The 17,770-nt window shown below is 43.3% G+C and overlaps 1 long non-coding RNA gene across 1 annotated transcript in view; it reads left to right on the forward strand.

Annotated features, from left to right (window-relative positions):
- The window catches only part of LOC112545192 (uncharacterized), a 59,244-nt gene extending 49,582 nt beyond the window's left edge, over positions 1-9,662 (forward strand). Inside the window, exons 3-4 of the long non-coding RNA XR_012901108.1 lie at positions 4,692-4,824; positions 9,067-9,662. This is a non-coding gene — a long non-coding RNA (uncharacterized LOC112545192). The remainder of the gene's footprint in view (positions 1-4,691; positions 4,825-9,066) is intronic.
- The last annotated feature ends 8,108 nt before the right edge of the window (positions 9,663-17,770 follow it).

Genomic DNA, 17,770 nt, shown 5'->3' on the forward strand with positions numbered 1-17,770 from the left:
TCATTTTTACTGGGAATCTGGAAAGCCTGAGGTTCTTAGGTGCAGAGTGAGGCTTCCCCTAAACTTCAGTCCCTGGGAGCTGCTAAGGGAAAGTTTCACCCAGCTGCTGGTGGTTCTGTGGAGCAAATTTATTCTTGGAATCACCACCTATCAATGTTTCCAAAAGGGATTTTTTCCCCCCAGGATTTCTGGTCTGCAAGGATTTTTGAAAAAATGTTTGTTCCAATTGAGAGTAAAACCAAGCTTTGAAATACTGGAATTTCAAACTGGGATTCCCAAGTTTTGGGCAGTGTTAGTCCCAAGTACCATTGCTGCCATTGGTTTCATTGGAAAGTGGAGCCCTTGTTCCATTGTCATTCAGGCATTCAGGCCTCATCTATGTACAGAGGTGCACCAGTTTAATCAAAGGTGTGATTCTTAAACACATGCAGTTAAACCAGTGAAAAACACAGCTGTGGATACTTAATAAGATGAAACCATGGTTATATCAATTTAGCTTAATTTGGTAAGAAATTGAATTCAAATCAATAACCTAAGTATCTGAAGAGGAGAATGCAGGCAGAAGCCCAGCAGCAGAGTGGGGGCTATCCTGTTTATTTCACTCAATGTAGCATGTATGATTACCTGCCCTATGGACAGGTGGCGTATGTGTGCATTCGGTGCAAGGAGATCCTGGCCCTCAGAGACCACGTACGAGCTTTGGAGGCCAGGGTGGCTGAATTGGAGGAGCTAAGGGAGGCGGAGAAGTACATAAATGAGGCTTTCTGGGATGCTGTAGAACTGTCTCACCTCCAGTCAGACAGCCCCTTTGCTGTTAAAGAGGATGAAAGGCTAAAGGAAGGAGAACATTCAACTGGAGCAGAGGGAAATGATCCCACAGTTGGGATCCTCCTGCCAGAGGATGTTATGGTATCCTCTCACACTGAGAATACATCTCTGGGGAAGGGAACTCCAGTCATTAGGAAAAGGCAGGTATTAGTAATGGGGGAACCGATCATTAGAAACATAGATAGTTGGGTTTGTGATGATCGGCAGAACTGTATGGTGACTTGCCTGCCTGGTGCAAAGGTTGTGGATCTCTCGAGACATCTAGATAGTCTAATGTGAAGTGCTGGGGAGGAGCCGGTGGTCATGGTACATGTAGGTACCAGTGACATAGGGAAGGATAAGAGAGAGGTTCTGGAGGCCAAATTTAGGCGGCTAGGAAAGAGATTGAAATCCAGGACCTCTATGGTAGCGTTCTCTGAAATGCTTCCAGTTCCATGCGCAGGGCTAGGTAGGCAGGTAGAGCTTTGGAGTCCTAATGTGTGGATGAAATGATGGTATAGAGAGGAGGGGTTTAGATTTATTAGGAACCGGGGAAACATTTGGGATAGGGGGAGCCTATACAAGAATTAAAAGACCATCATCACACTTGGGGAACAATAGGCGCTTTGGCCTGTGACCGACAGAAGTGGAAGGACTTTGTTGCTGCCCTATGCGCCATTGGCGTAACGGGCAGTAAGTAAGTAAGTATACAGGAAGGATGGGCTCCACCTAAACCAAATTGAACCAGACTGCCGACACTTAACATCAAAAAGGTTGTAGAATAGTTTTTAAACTAAGGACTGGGTGAAAGCTGACAGGTGCGGAGGAGCATATGGATCGGATAGGGACATCTATTAGGGGAGGTTCTATTAATAGAGATGCTCTATATTCTATTCAGGAGGAGAGGATGGAAGCATGGGTCAGATCAAATGAGACACAATCAAATGAAAAAGAGTCTAACACATCAGGAAATGGCAGACAGATAAATAGTGACAAATTATTAAAGTGATAATATATGTATGTAACATATTCTCTTTAACAATCTTACTCTCAGCCTTTTCTTTCTTTTATTAATAAACCTTTAGATTTTAGATTCTAAAGGACTGGTTCAGCATGCTCTTGTGGGTAAGATCTAAAGTATAAATTGACTGGGGACTGTGGCTGGTTCTTTGGGACCGGGAGGATTTGTTCGGAGTTGGTGAGATTGGGTTTTACAACCTCTCACCTGTGTGTAAGGCCTGGGGCAGATTGTGTCACAGGGAGAGCTGGAGTGTCTGCGGGTGCTCATGAGGCTTTCTGCTGGCCAGATTGGCAGCTGAAGCACTCTGTGCGACTGGGTTGTGGTCTATTTTGGGAAAGATCTCCAGTCAAGGGCTGTAAGCAGCCCTGGTTTTGAGCAATTTGCCCTGAGCTGACACCCTCAATGGTGCCCAGACCTGGCCTGGTCTGTCACAGTAATAGTAAAATGTTTTTAAGTACATTGGAAGCAAGAAGTCGGCTAAACAACCAGTGGGACCCTTGGACAATTGAGATACCTAAGGAGCCCTCAAAGATGATAAAGTCACAACGGAGAAGCTAAATGAATTATTTGCTTCAGTCTTCACGGCTGAGGATATTGGGGAGATTCCCAAACCTGAGCCATTCTTTTTAGGTGACAAATCTGAATAATTGTCCCAGATTGAGGTATCATTAGAAGAAGTTTTGGAACGAATTGATAAACTTAACAGTAACAAGACACCAGGACCAGATGGCATTCACCCAAGAGTTCTGAGAAAACTCAAATGGGAAATTGCAGAACTACTGTGTTTTAGCGTAGATAACCCATGGGTTATGCAAAGTTTTATGGCATTAGAAAAGGTTCAGAAAAGGCAACAAAAATTATTAGAGGTTTGGAATGGGTCCCATATGAAGAGAGATTAAAAAGACTTGGACTTTTCATCTTAGAAAAGAGGAGACTAAGGGGGGATATGATCGAGGTCTATAAAATCATGACTGGTATGGAAAAAGTGAATAAGGAAAAGTTATTTACTTACTTCCACAATATAAGAACTAGGGGTCACCAAATGAAATTAATAGGCAGCAGGTTTAAAACAAACAAAAGGAAGTTTTTCTTCACTCAGGGTACGTCTAAACTACATGCCTCCGTCGACGGAGGCATGTAGATTAGACAGATCGGCAGAGGGAAATGAAGCCGCGATTAAAATAATCGCGGCTTCATTTAAATTTAAATGGCTGCCCCGCTCTGCTGATCAGCTGTTTGTCGGCAGATCGGGGCAGTCTGGACGCGCCGCGTCGACAAAGAAGCTTTTCTTGATCAGCGCAGGTAAACCTGGTTTCACGAGGCATACCTGCACCGATCAAGAAAGGCTTCTTTGTCAATGCGGCGCGTCCAGACTGCCCCGATCTGCCAACAAACAGCTGATCGGCAGAGCGGGGCAGCCATTTAAATTTAAATGAAGCTGCGAATATTTTAATCGCGGCTTCATTTCCCTCTGCCGATCTGTCTAATCTACATGCCTCCGTCGATGGAGGCATGTAGTCTAGACACACCCTCAGTGCACAGTCAACCCGTGGAACTCCTTGCCAGAGGATGCAGTGAAGGCTAGAACTTTAACAGGGTTCAAGAAAGAACTAGATTAGAACTAGAACCATTGATGGAGGTTAGGTACATCAATGGCTATTAGCCTCTGTTTCTGTGGAAGTGGGTGGCAGGGGAGGGATCACGTGAGGATTACCTGTTTGTGTTCCCTCCCTCTGGGGCATCTGGTATTGGCCACTGTTGGCAGGCAGGATACTGGGCTAGATGGATCTTTAGTCTGACTCAGTATGACCATTCTTATATTCATATAAATCAATTTAAGCTGGTATAAATTGGATTAAGTGTTTGTACTCTCCTTTGCTCTTGGTTAACTACATCTATATTTAAACCAATTTAAAGTAAAACCAGTGTAACTTTGCTTTCTCAGAGTGGGAGCGGTTGATTTTTACAAAAGGGCTCCAGTTTCACACCCAGCTTTATTAACAGGTAACATGTTTTATCTATAAAATGGAGGCTTTAAAGCCATGTCTTTTCTGTACCACTTTCCAAAAGGCTATATCAAGCCCATGGGTAGGCAACCGACTAGTTCTCAGCATTGTCTGCTCTTCCTTGTAGATAGCACTCGCATGGCTGTGCTAACTTCCATAGCACAGCACTGTCGTCTCTCAGGAGCCAGCCCCCGACAGTTCATTCTAACCCAGTGGTTTTCAATCTGTTTTTCATTTGTAGACTGCTAAAACATTTCAAATGGAGTTGCAGACCCCTTTGGAAACCTTAGACATTGTCAGAGAACCCCCAGGGGCCATCAGACCACAGGCTGAAAACCACCGTTCTATACTCATCTTCCCTCACTTACAAGAATCCCTCAACGAGGCTCTATCATCGTTGTTCCCATTCTAGAGGAATAGCCATTATTTTAGACTGTTCCTTTCTTACTCCCTTCCCTGATTATTGTTCTGTCTCCTCACACATGACTTAAACTCTTTGCCTTTCTCCCCCTCCTACCTCTCAGTCTCTCTCCCATCCATTCTCCACTTCCTTCTGACCTTGCTTTTGTCCCTCGACTCCCTTCCTCACACTTGCCTATTTCTTTTCTTCTCGCACTTTGTCTCTCACTAATTCTTGCTCTTCCTTGATCTCCTCACTGCTTCTCCCTTCAGCCTCCTCATCCTACTCTGATTCCTTACTGTAAACAACACAAAACCAGGAAAGCTGTAAGTTAGATGGCATCTCCTGCTGTGAACCCCAAATTGACACTGGTCACTGTGTTTGTGTGATCTTTCAGCTGGTCTGACATCCCTACACACAGCATCTAATCCTAATACCTTGCTCTGTTCTCTGGCAGAACATGGAAAGAGGAACACTGATCTCAAAGTGTCAATGCAGGGCCTGGCCTGGCAATACAAGCAGTGCTCCCCAAACAGCCTCTGCTAAGTCAAGACCTTTCAAGGGGATGAAGAGACTCGTTTACACCAGAGGTGAGTGAAAGGGCCCACCAATCATAGAATCATAGAATACTAGAACTGGAAGGGACCTCAAGAGATCATCAAGTCTAGTCCCCTGCCCGCAAGGCAGGACCAAGCACGGTCTAGACCATCCCTGATAGATGTCTGTCTAACCTGCTCTTAAATATCTCCAGTGATGGAGATTCCACAACCTCCCTAGACAACTTATTCCAGTGTTTTACCACCCTGAAAGGAAGTTTTTCTTAATGTCCAACCAAACCTCCCTTGCTGCAGTTTGAGCCCATTGCTTCTTGTCCTATCCTCAGAAGCCAAGGAGAAAAAATTTTCTCCTTCCTTCTTGTACCTCTTTTAGGTACTCGAAAGCTGCTATCATGTCCCCTCCCAGTCTTCCCATTTCTAAACTAAACAAGCCCAATTCCTTCCGCCTTCCCTCACAGATCATGTTTTCTAGAACTTTAATTATTTTTGTTGCTCTTCTTTGGACCTTCTCCAAATTCTCCACTGCTCAGCTGGCAGACGACTCTAAACATGGTGATCCCTTGGAAGGCAGAGCCAGACTTCATGTGCTCCCCTCACCTCCAGGACCTAATGGACCTGGGGGGGTAGCACACAAAGTCTCCTTCTACCACAAGGGGTACAGACACCTAGAAGGGCCCCAGGGGTTATCTCTGAGGGTGGGGCAAGATAAAGACTTCACTCATTGCCCCACCCACAGACCAATCAGGGTCTATGGGCAGGGAAGTATGGAAGTGTCTTGGCCCTGCCCCTTTCACCTGAGGCCCTGCCCCTTCTGGCCTGAGCCCACTTCAAAAATTTCTGAAGTGACCCCTGGTCAGAAATTATTGCCACCCCTGGTTTACACTCCCTCTGCCTTGTCAGCATCCCACATGCTAGGGCAGGAATAAGTAGGGTGACCATCCAACCTGTTTGTACTGGGACTGCCCCGTATTTAAGATGTCTTCTAGGCTTCCTGACTTTTTTTTTTTAAAAAGGGGCAAAATGTCTCATATTTGCATGTCCCCTGCTAGTCCATGAGTTTCCCACTCAGCACCGCCACAGCAGCCTCCTGTTTGTGACTGGCAGTAAAGCAGGGCCTGCACGTGGTGTCTGGAGTCTGGCAGGGTGCAGAGGGAGAAACATAGAAAGAAACCAGGTAGGAGTATCTTCCCTTCCTGTGCACCCTAAAGAAGGGGGGAAGTCTGCCAGCCTTTTCAGAACATGGGGCTGAAGCCTCGACTGTCGGCGTTCCCACCCCAGGGCTGAAACCCCTTTCTCTAGCTCCCCCACCACTGGCCACAGCCCCATTCTCACGTGGCCCTTGCTGCGGGGCTGAAGCCTTTTTGCCCCCACAGGGCTGATGCCCCATTTCCGGGAGGTCCTCACAATGGGACTCAGCACCCGCCCTGTCCCATTTCTCCCCCCCTTTCACTGTGGGCCTGGAGCCCTGAGCACCAGTTGATCCCCTCTCCCTCCCTCTTTGCATGCTGTGGGGCTGAACGTCATCCCTGCAGTGGTACAGGGTGGGCGAGGAGCTGCCGAGGATTGGAGGGTCAGCCCCTGGACCCCGAGAGCCAGTGGCTCCTCTCTTCCCCCACTCCAGGGTGTCCCATATTGAACATAGAGAAATATGGTCCCCCTAGGAATAAGCCTTACAGCTCTTGTGATCCACCAGATGGTGCCGCTGTTATAGACATTCTAGAACAGATTGTTGATAACTTTTAAAGATTGCAGTTTAAAGTTCAGGATTTGAATATGAAGTCAGGTTGCAAGGTGTTTTCCAGACTTAAATTTGGATCCCCACCCTACCCCAAATGAAACCACTGGTTTCTTTTGCAAAGTGACTATTGCTAGCAGGCTAACGTTGACAGTTTAATTCAGGAGGAGAACAATGTGCCCTTATGCCCATGACTTTCTAATAGCTGGCTTGTGCAAAAGGGCTACAGTTTTCCTGCAAAACATAAGAATGGCCATGGTCAGACCAAAGGTCCATCCAGCCCAGTATCCTGTCTACCAACAGTGGCCAGTGCCAGGTGCCTCAGAGAGAATGTCCAGAAGAGGCAATCATCAAGTGATCCCTCTTGTCACCCATTCCCAGCTTCTGGCAAACAGACGCTAAGGATACCATCCTCTCTCATTGTGACTAATAGCCATTGATGAACCTATTCTCCCTGAATCCTGAAAAATGTGGAGAAGGGAGCATATGGTGTGGGTAGGCAGTGAATGAAGAAGCAAGGATGACTGACAAAACAGTTCAGACAGAAGACATAGCGCCATGCATGTTTTTCATTACTACTAACAAGAGGCTGTGAGCCTAATACCTCTTCAGTGCCACCAGTAAAGAGCTCACTGTTCTGCAACACTAACTCCACACAGGCCTGACAAACTCACCTTGCCCACCACATTGCTTTAATAGAATGTATCCAAAAAGTGTCATATGAAGTATCTAGTAAAAGCTTAGGTCATACTGGTCCACATAATCACAGCAAGATGTATGTATAGGTGCTAGTCAAGGAAGTATGCACAAATACACTGGAAAATACTTTTTAAAGTCTCAATCAGAGCAGGACTGACAAGCAGATTTTGACAAAAGGATGTATATTCAGCAAGCTCTCTGCCTTGGTTCATATCTAAGCCCACACAGTGGAAGCCTGGGTGCATATGATGAAAACATGAGGATGTGAAGACAACATTTCCGTTTCCTTCATTGTCCTTATTCACTCTCTGCTGGATCTTCGGCCACGTCTTCGCTTCCCAGAAGATCCGTGCTGTAACAGTTGATCTTCCAGAGTTTGATTTAGTGGGTCTAGTAAAGATCCATTATATCGAATGCTGGGGCTGCCCACATCAGTGCCAGAACTCCTACTTCTCACAAGGAGTAAGGGAAGTTGAAAGGAGTATTTCTCCCATCGACCTCCCACTGTGAGGATGGCGCCTATGTCAACTCTAGCTATGTTTTTTTTAAATAGCTGGAATTGTAAACCTTAAGCTGACCTTTGGCTATAGTGTGGCCCTGACCTTAGCCTTTAATAGTACATTTGTAATTGTTTTCACTATATCTGTACCTCAGTGCTGTGGTGTTATATTGGAGCTGATCCTCAGCTGAACCAAAGAAGCTGGTATGTGTGTTGTTCCTTTGAGAACACTTACCTTGCAGTTTCTACGAGTTTCCAGTGGCTGCGAACTGGCTAGGGGGAATAGTTAGTAAATGCCAACTTTTTAATAGTATCTACTGTAAGCTTCTCCAGAAATATGGCAATGAACACTGTTGTGATAATTTGACCTACAAATTCACCTTAATTATGAATTTGTGAGTTCATCAGTTGTCATAATAACCTATAACAACAAATATTGGTGGGAAAAGGAGACAGAGGACTAAATTAGTCTCCTCAAAAAAGTCCACACTCCTTTGATTCAAGGACTGCTTTGGAATCAGGCTGTGTGGTAACAACAGAAGATGTAGTACCATAAATTAATGAACCATAACTAGTGTGTTAGATATTAGGCCCAAATAGTGAACAAAATAGGGGATTGGTTAGTCCACTCATACTCTCTTTTGGGGTTCTTAAACAAAGAGTGACTTTGCCAGAGAGTAGGGAGAGATAGAAGGAACAGAGTAAGATGGCTACCTCCGCCACCATCTCATTGGTTCCCACATCATCTTTGTTCCAATCCCAGAGATAACTTGAGCAGATTAGGCCAGAAAGAGGGATCCGGAGACCTTCAGCACCCTGCCGGCTCTTGAGATGTAACATGATTGGACTTCAACAACAGAAGCAATTCCAGTCATCTGAACTAACTTTTCTTTTGCCCAGAAGGACAGTTACCATGTAAGAGACTGTCAAAGAACTGGACATTTTTCTTCTAAAAACTCTCTCCAGCTAAAGTGACCATGAATAAGAGAAGCTGTTTAAAATGAACGCCTTATTTAATACTTTTTCAACTGTTTTCACTGTTTTTCCTTCTTTTCTGATCTATAATACAAGCTTTTTTTCCCTGGTGTGTTTGCCATGGCACTAACCAGGCTGAAGTCTCTGTATATCAAATCTCTACCTTTGTTTAATGTTGGATAGCGACGGGGTTATGTTAACACCTTCAGACCATACATTCAATGCCCAATAGCTAGGACCTAATTCTGCCATCCTTACTCAGGAGAGCAGTGCCATTGATAACATGTGTCTGGGATTAGAAGTTGATTTTCAGACTGGCATACTATCCACCATAATGATCTGAAACTGCTGCCCAACACTCCTACAGAAATAACAGGAGCAGTGGAAGACTATCACACGCCCACAGGAAATTCTACAATACCGTGCCTGGGAGATGTTCCTGGAATAGCCTCAACAATCAGTGAAAATGGACTGGGAAGGAGGGAGAAAACTCCATATTGTGAGACTCCATTCAAGCTTATAGCTGTGCTAAAACTGGCCTTGAAAATTACAAAGTATGCTACTCATGAGTTCAAAGCAACTAGGCATTTCCAGTAAAATATTTTTATAAATTTCACATTTTTGATATAGTCATGAATAGTCTTGAAAACGTATACAAATCAAAATAAAAAAAAAATTTAACACTGACAAAGAATCGCAGGCAATGCCATCTGCTAGTTCCTTTGTTCCAGTTGCACTGAATCTGCCTATCTGTTGAAAATCATTGTTACTATGTGAGCTACATACACCCAGCATGAGTAAACAGAAATGATTTATTTTGTGACTTTCCAAGTTCAAAACTTGTGAACTGCAGCACTTAGCCTTGTCACTGAGAAAGCGGTTTTATAAAGTGTTTCATTAATCTTATTTCATTATATACATTTTTAATTGTAGAGCATTTGTTATGTTGGTTAGTAGTCCAACCAGGAGTAAATAAGAGGAAGAAGCTATGGAGCAGAAGGCTTGGGCCTTTAGGGAATGACACCAGTTATTAGACACATATCCAAAAAAGTTTGAAATTCCTCTTGGCAGGTGCATCAGACACAGGGAGTAGTAACTTATGCTCTATTTATGCTGAGTTACTTGGCTATTGTAATTAAAGTTATATTTGAAGAACTCCTGCTGTTCCCATCTCCTTCTGGAAATGCTGAGATAGCCTTCTTTAGACAACAGTGACAATATTTCTAACACCTCTGTATTTGTTTTTCAAGTGGCAACAAACAAAAGCATACACCTTTACAGTAAGTAAATTGCAAATTGAAGAGGGGAACATGCGGATCTTTTAAACAGAGGCCCACTGCTGAGAACAACAATAAGGAGAAAGGGATCTTTTCTGTTTGGTTCTTCTCTTAGAAGAAAATGAAATATTTACACAACTGCAAGGGAGCTGACAGCCTCACCAGACCCCTGGGCAAGGTGGAAGAGGGGGCCTGGCTCCATGCTCCTGGAAGACGCAGGACAGGGAGGGACAGCCTGCTCTCAGTGCTACCCAGACTGTAACGCACACCTTCCCCTCCCTCAAAGCTACCCAGAGCATGTTGCATGGTGCTCCAGCGGTCATTTAAAGGGCCCAGGGCTCTGAGTGTCACTGCAATAGCAGTGGCAGCAGATGGAAGTAACAGGCCCTTTTGAATGGCCAAGTCCCGGCGCAGTTGCCCCATTTGCCCTCCTCATCCCCACTCCCGTCGGCAGGCCTGCACAATTGTGTTAATAAAATTTAAAGGAGAAACATAGGTGCTATTAGAACACTAATTTCATGGTCTACCAAAGGGTAACAGCAATGTTTTATCATTGTATACAAATTTTACCCACAAAAACACATTAAATAAACATTATCAAGGTTGCACTGAATAAGGAAGGAATCACGTGGGGGAAAATATGATTATGATTAGGAACAAGGGATGCAAATTAAGGTTTCAAGGACAAACTTATTTCTGGCACTTACTAACTTGTAGATGTTTGACTTTGCAATCTTTATAACGACCTTTTAATGTTGATTTATGTATATATATATATAGTGAGTGTGGGTGTGTGGATGTGTGTGTGTGTCTGGCCATGGTATGTATACACTAGTTTTTTAAAGCAAACTGGAGAGGGGGAACAACAACATTGTGTAGGTTCAAACCCAGGGTCCTCTGCTGTATTGGAATCTTCAACTCCCCCCTACAGACCTCTGCCATTGGAGCTAACAGATTAACTAATAGCTGAAAGGTTGTCATCTTCAGTGTAGACCGGCACTAGGAAAGGATGAAATTCATTGTGTCAGTGGAGTTGATACATCTATGTCAATAGCAGAAGAATGGACAGACACAGGAATCTAGGTTTCCATGTCAAGCTATGGAGGAGCATGTGCTCTAGTGACACATGTTCTTCTATCCACTGTGCCCAAGCATGATCCTTTCTGCCACAAAGTGTCCATATCCTAGTCCTGTCTCTTGTCCATCCCTCGCTCCTCATCCCAGTCCCATTCTCCTCACCTGACCAGCTCTTCAGGATTCTCATCCCCATATCAATGTCCTTGCTCTCACCCATTCCACCATATTTTCCATCCTCTCTGGCTTCCAGACACAATCTTCTCTGGGCTTCTCAAACTCTCTCAGTTCCCTCCCCTCACAGCTCCTTGTCTCCATCTCTTTGCCCAGTCAGCCCCAGTTCTTCCCTGTTCTCTGGCTCCTTTTCAAATCTGTGCCCCAATCCCATCTTCAGTCCCAGTCTCCTTGCCCGGCCCAATTGTCTCCCACCCGCCACACACATCTATTGGCTGCTCCCTGACTCCTCCCATTTCCTTCCTCAGCTTGCAATCTCCTTGCCCAACTAGTCCCAATCTCCCCTCCCCACCAAGTTCCCATTCTCTCCCCCTCTTTCCTGCCTCCAGTGTCAGCCCTTAACCATCCTTAACCACCCATGGGGTCCTTATTTCAATCTATTATTTCTAGCCCCACTACTCCTCCCCATAAAAAACTCTTGTCCCCTCTGCATCTGAATCAGACAGTTTCATCCTCCATGCTTCTGGAGCCCAGGAGGGGTCACTGAGAGAATAGGAGAGACAAGCCCAGGGTGCTGTTGGGTCAACAGCAGCAGGGAGCACTGAGCGAACAGGGGAGACTAGTTTCCTGATTTCAGCTCAGGAGTCCATACATGGCCCAGCCTGCAGTACCCCAGAGCTGCAATTGCAAGTAAGGTCCTGCTCAGCCCCAAGCTGGAACGTACAGTATGGCTGGAATTCTTGAGGGGAATTTAGGTGTTAAAAATCCAAGACATCCCTACTGAGCATGTGTAAACTACAATTACTCAAAGGCTTATGACTTGGCCAAAGAAAAGTTCACTACACTTTAACAGGGAAGAACTAGTACTGACTGAGGGAAAAACGGAGACGAGGAGCTGTGAAGGGAGGGAACAGAGATAGTCTGAGAAGCCCAAAGAAGAATATTGGGACTGGAAACCAGTGAGCATGGGAGACCGGAGGGAAAGGTGTGAGAGACAGATATGAGGAGGAGCTGAATTACTAAAACAATTTATTTTTCCCTAGCCTCAATCTTGGAAATAGTTGTGCCCTTTTGACTTAAATTTTCCAGAAAAATTTAGCTTGAGACAAACACTCAATATGGAAAGTTTCAGCCAAAACCATTAACGTCTGATAAAATTATAAGCCACTGAAAATAGTGACTTATAATGGGAAGTATCTAGCAAGCTCTGTGATAGATGGTGCACTCTGCCTAGCCTGTAATAGATACACATAGTATGTATAGAGCTTCCCACTTAACTGTCATAGCAAAAGGCACAGTATGAGATATCAGGAAATGCTAGCATTTAAAATGCTTTCTTAGATCTGCTCTTCCAGTTGTGAATTCACAAAGTGCACAGAGATAATATTTATAATTGGTATTCATATTAACGAAATATTAGTAAGAGATACCAGCTGCTTCATGTATCAAAATACTAACGCTCATTACAATTGGTTGACAGGGACCTTATGTTAACTTCTTTTTTTAAAGCGTATGAATTTGGTGATCATAAAAGCAAAGGACTAGAGTCAGTCATGGAAAGGACAAGTGTATGAAGATATCCCTCCCCAACTTCAGCCGTAATCTATATCTCACCTGCTTTCCCAATGTTGAATCGGCAAGAAACAAAGTATCAAACTGAACATGAGTTTTAAAATGTAGACTATTGTCCAAGAGGGATTAAGATAAGAACATTAAATTGATTTCCACGTGTGAGCTAAGTAGAATCTGAACTTGGAGATCCAGAGGGCAAAGGATTACTGTTGATAAATCAGTAGTCTCCACCTGCAGAAAAACTGCACCAGTGTCAGATATCTGAAAAGTCCCACTCTTCCCCCACAATTGGTCATACAATTACAGTAGCACAAGTGTAACTGCACCACAAAGAATCATTTGCGCTCCTAATTGAAAGTACAGATATTATATGCAAACCTGAAAAGCAGCATCATTAACAGCCTGAGCCTACTCCCATCAAACTGATTTGGAATTTTGGCCTGGGTACCCAATTATATTGCCAACCTAATGTTAGACACTGATTCCCTCCTTCTTACTTAACTCATTTGGACCTATTATGAAGGACTTTGGTGTTATGATCTCTGTTCTTTACAGGTAACGTTTGGGAATGGGAACAGAGATTTTGGAAAACTGATCTCTCTGTCTCTCTCACACTCATTCACACACACACACACTTTTTCATTTGTTTTTTGTAAAATGTAATTAAATTGGAAAGGACCAGTGAGAAGGCATTTCATGACAGGATGGAGGAATAACAAGCATAATTCTTCTCAGCCCTTTAATGTAGCCTGTTTACAGAAGCGCCTGCATTCAGAGCTGGGCAGCCAGAAAGTGGCAGCTGTAGGTTAGGTGCCCAGCTCTAAAGTCAGTGCCCTGCCAGCAGCAACAGAGAAAGCTGGCAATGCCAAACCGTGCCATCCTTATATCTGCACTGTTTCCTTCAGAGCTGTGAGGCAAGAAAGCAGTGACTGCTGACTGAGGGCCAAACTCTGCAGGCAGAAATAAGGATGGCAATATCATACCGTGCCATCCTTACTTCTGCACTGCTGCTAGCAGCAGATCTGCCTTCACAGCTGGGCTCCTGGCCAGCAGCCGTTGCTCTCCATCTGCCCATCTCTGAAGGCAGTATCATCACCAGCAGCAGCACACAAGTAAAGATAGTAGTACTGCAACCATCCCTACAAAAACCTTGTGACCCCCAACCCACCACTTCTTTTTGGGTCAGGACCCCTCCAGTTACAACACTGGGGAAAATGCCTATTTAAATATTTTAAAATCCTATGACCGTGAAACTGATTCAAATGGACTGTGAATTTGGAAGGGCCCTACTCATGAGACCCTCCTTAACCATGAGAATCCTCCCTATGCACAACATCCAAACATCAGATTTAAATGGCTTGCCTCCAGCTTTAGCACAATTTGCTAAGACATATGCAAGTAACTTCTGCAGTCATAAAGAGAATATATTTGTTTTTTTTAAAAACACAAGCAGCTTCAAACATTTTATTTCTTCCTACCTGTTCATCTGTTCTACTGCTATCCTTGAGTTATTAAAAACTAATGATTTAGCAATCAGAGCCAAAACTCTGAACTTTTCACCAATACTTCAAATATTTGCATAGGTATTTCTCCATCTTCATCTGGTTTCTTTTTTAATGCAATGCTGAATAAAGGATATAGGCAGGCAAATATTTTATTAGCCAAGCAGCAGCTTAATATTTGGAGAAAGCAGCTGATCATCAGGCATCCCAGTTCTAAAGGGGAAGTTTTTGGATGCTTTACTATTCAAGAATAAAGATTTTTCATTAGTATTTTCAATACAAGCTCACTCTAGTTTAAACCAACTCCATAACTGTTTTTACTGGGTAAAATGTGGTATCAAGAAGTACTAGTATGCTAGGGGCTTTACAGACCGGTAAGAAGGCATGGTCCATGCTTCAATAAGCTTACAATTCAAGGCCCTAATTTTGCAAAGAACCATGTGAGGGTTAGTGGGTCCTGTGCCTTTTGAATTTCAGTCCCATTGGAGAATTCAGTGGCAGCAGGATTGGCCCTCGGAAATGAAAATCTTACATTTACAGTTTATGAATCCATTCCTGGCAATCAAGCCCAATTTGCAACAGACGCACTCTGCCGTTGATTGGACAGACGATCCACTGCTTCTGATAAGTGAAATATGACTGCTCTTTGTAGATATTGCTGGTGCTTTGTTTTGCAGTCATACTGACAGTATTTTCAAACTACTCCACTCCATCATTCTCTGTTGCCAATTAGCCTAAGCAGCATCTAAAGTTCCCACATGAACTGAGTCAATATTATGAAGCTTTAAAGTCCTTTACCAAGCGTTTAGATGTTTCCTTTGCCTGCCTTGTGTCCGTTTTCCAATAGTGAGTTCTCTGTAGATCAGTATTGTTGTTCAAACTTTTCATATGTTCACAGAATTTGACTATTCTAGCCAAAATGGGTATCTCAGAAGAAAAAAAATCCATAGGGCTTAAATAGTCCCCAGATCCTTAATTTTAAGTAGTATAGCTCAAGAAAGGCCCAAAAGGACATTTTAATCCAGCAGATCTTCATGCCATAACTTATTGCTACAATACAAAAATAGCTTTATCCATCTGGTCTGCTTTAAAACATTAGAGGCATTCAGTTAACTCTTCAATCCATTAACACTTGCAATGTGAATTTAACTACTATTTAACATATTTCTATCTAAATATCTTTTCCCCCCGTAACTTCTTTCTTGAAAAATCTACAGTGTAACCATTGACAACCAGGCTTTCGTTCATCCTGTTGAGTTTCAGTGCGTAGGTTCAGGAAGCAAAATTTTCCAGGCAGCAATGTCTCAAATTTATCATCTAATTAATCTATTAGTATTAATAGCAAACAGTTGCCAGCCTTCCAGTGCAATTTTAATGCTTGTGCCTTCTTACTGTGTATGAACCATTGTCTAAACTGAAGCAATTAAACTCTATGGTTTTGTGCAAATCAGTGGTTGTTCCTCTTTTATTTATTATTTGTAGTGCAGCAGTGCCCTATCCCAAATCCCATTATGTTACATGTTCTAAAAACACTGTAAGAGACATAGTTGGCCCTAGGACAAATCCAAAGGACTGTAGTAGAGATGGGGAGAGAGGTACAATATAAGGATAAAAGGAGTAAAAAAACAAGGGTCATGTCATTGTAGGCATCTTCTACAGACCACCTAACAAGGTAGAAGAGGTGGATGAGGCTATTTTGGAATATCTAACAAATTCATCCAAAGCACAGGACTTGGTGGTAATGGAGGATTTCTACTATCCAGATATCTGCTAGGAAAATAACACAGCAGGACATAGTTTAATCAACAAGCTCTTGGAATGTATTGGAAACATTTTTTTATTCCAGAAGATGGAAAGAGCTACTGAAGGGAGGCTGTTCTAGATTTTATTTTAACAAACAGGAAGGAACTGGTTGAGAATTTGAAAGTTGAAGGCCCCAGGGGTATAAATGATCATGAAATGACACAACTTAAAAATAGCTAATGGTCCTGCAGCACCTTAGAGACTAACAAAAAGATGTAGATTGTATCATGAGCTTTTGTGGGCACAACCCACTTCTTCAGATGAATGGACTAAGGGGTCCAGTGTACAAATAAATAGCAGAGAAAGAGAGAGAATGGGGAGGGAAAGAGAAGGAAAAAATAGGAAAAGAATTGTCAATTAGAGTGTCTGTGCTAAAAGAGGCTAATAGAGTGGGCTATAAGTACCCGACACTTAGCTTTTTAAGTCATTAGGGTGTGGAATGTCACAGCCTATCCAGGTCAGGTGTTTGTTCAAACCTTGATTCCAGGTATTAAACTTGTAAATAAAACCAAGTTCCACAGCTTCATTCTCCAGCTGATTTTGAAATTGCTTTGAAATATTAGAGTTGCTTTTAGATTCATAATCATATTTAATTTGAAATCTTGTGACTTTTATGCCAATGCTACATTATGGATTCTTTTTATTTGCCCTCTGGTTAGGACTTTTCTCCATAACTCAGGCTAAAAAGATAGGGGAAATTCTATAAACATCTGGCCAGGATGTTAACAGCCTCTTTCCACTAGTCGTGCAGCCTCCATTCGTCACAATGGTGTGAAGCTCCAGGGTCCTGTTTGGCTTTACACAAAACGTGGGTGACCAGGTAGGATCAGTTTCCAAAAATGCCTTCTTTCACTTCCAGCTTCTAGCAAATTTCATCCTTCTTCCTTGAGGAGGACCCGGCCTTAGTGAGCCAGTCATTTAGCGCTGCAGGTTGGATTACTATATCTAACACTGATTGTGAAAATGAACCATATGCTCTAGCTGGTACACAAGGTGATTGCTCATCTTCTCCATGGCTTAGATTACCACAAGCACATCAGGCCTCTCTATGAATTCCACTGGCTCCCAGCCAGCTTCCAAGGCCAGTTTAAGGTCTTGGTCCCAGTTTTCAAAGAAATGAATACATCAAGCCTCCAGCTACAAAGATAAATTTCAATCTATAAACTGCCCCTCCATCTGTGATCCTCAGGGACAATGTAGCTCTTAAAGCCCAAGATAAACCATATGGGAGCTGAGGACACAACAGTCTCTGTTGAGGGGAATTCAGAATCTGAGCATCTTTAAGAAATATTGCAAGACCTTCCTTTTTAAGAAAATCTTTCCACCATGAGAAACACTCATTATTTAAATGCCCCTTTTATTCTTAAGGCTCTCTGAATGCCCCCTCCTCAAACAAAACCTGCCCCAAATATAATTTTGACTCTGAAAAGGCAGAAGATGCCAGAAACTCCATGCCATCTGCTAGGGGCCTTCACTGTTGCTATTGGTTTTACATGTAAGACACTCAGGGTATGTCTACACTAGCCCCCTAGATCGAACTAAGGAGGCTAATGTGGGCATTCAAAGTTTCAAATGAAGCCTGGGATTTAAATATCCCGGGCTTCATTTGCATCTTCCCGGGCGCCACCATTTAAAAATGTTCCTTAGTCCGAACTCCGTGTCCGCGGCT

Source organism: Pelodiscus sinensis, chromosome 2 (assembly GCF_049634645.1).
Source record: "Pelodiscus sinensis isolate JC-2024 chromosome 2, ASM4963464v1, whole genome shotgun sequence".
NCBI classification, from domain to species: domain Eukaryota; kingdom Metazoa; phylum Chordata; order Testudines; family Trionychidae; genus Pelodiscus; species Pelodiscus sinensis.